Here is a 1,309-nt window from a genome sequence, read left to right as displayed (position 1 = left end):
GCAGCTGCAGAAGGAAATTCTACCTACTTATTTTGGAGAGAATGGGGATAAGATATAAAGTTATGGGGCTGAAGGAGATGAAGTAGAGGATGGGAACGGGAGGTTAAACTTAGCAAAACAACACATCAAAATGTCATAATTTTATTAATTTGGAAATAATCCAAAGGCATAATTTCTGATTAAAAAAATGAACTGAAAATCTTAGTGACAAAGAAATGGTAAAAAATGTAAGAAAAAATTTATAAGAAAAAAACACACACCTATAAAAGAATAAGCTGTTCACTATTTCATAAAAAGAGCAGTAAACCTTACTTTACTTTACATATTGTAAGAAAAGTATCTTGCTACTTGGTATAAAACTTTTGTTGGTATATCATTTATCTGTAAAATAATATAGGAAAGCAAACATTCCTAAGAATGTTCCTAAGGCATTCATTACACAAAAAACCCGTCCTGTATTTGTGAAGATGTCTGAAGACAAGTAAGAAAACAATTTCGTACTTGCTCCCCTCTATCAGTAAATAATATATGAAACTAGTTCAGTGGCATCACCAGGATGAATTCCATGGAAGGGTTGAGTCCAGCCTGAAATACAGGGAGGGGAGACACAGTCACTCCCTTCCCCTGGGTATGCTCACAACAAACAGTGGAAATGAGGCATGGCACCACTGAAATAATGTAGGCCATGGCCCCCTATTGCCCTCCTCCATGATGATGCCATTGAACAAAACTGACACTTTTTTCTCTTTGAGTTTATTCTTCAATATCAGAAGAATTCATAAACTTTTGAACATAATTTTCCATTAAATATACTAACATTGCAGAAAAAATACTGTCCCTACCAAGATATCACTGCATTTTTATATATGAACTCAATTCCCAACTGTGAAACAGAGAAAAGGACTGCATCAGTCAACAAAACTCCTTAAAGTCACATACACTGGGATAAACAATCATTCTCCTTCTCTCTTTGCAAGTCACATATAACATAGTTTTAAAATCTAATTTAAACATAATTCATTTAATAGTCTTATAGTGGCTAATGAAGTAATTCTTCATAAAGAATATGAAGCTATTTTGTAAACAAAATTATTCACATTAAATGCATGTTCAGGGTCATAGTGATTAGCATCACTGCATACACAACACATTCCTTCATTAACACTATTCAAAATGCAACATTCCATTTCAACACAAACTGTCATGGTATGAAACCTCTTAATACTGAATGAACAAAAAATCTAATCAATGCATAATAATACCCAAAATTATCTTAAGGGGACCAACATACTGTTGCCACATAGCCTAA

Source organism: Penaeus monodon, chromosome 32, assembly GCF_015228065.2.
Source record: "Penaeus monodon isolate SGIC_2016 chromosome 32, NSTDA_Pmon_1, whole genome shotgun sequence".
NCBI classification, from domain to species: domain Eukaryota; kingdom Metazoa; phylum Arthropoda; class Malacostraca; order Decapoda; family Penaeidae; genus Penaeus; species Penaeus monodon.
Note: the sequence above shows the minus strand (reverse complement) of the source record.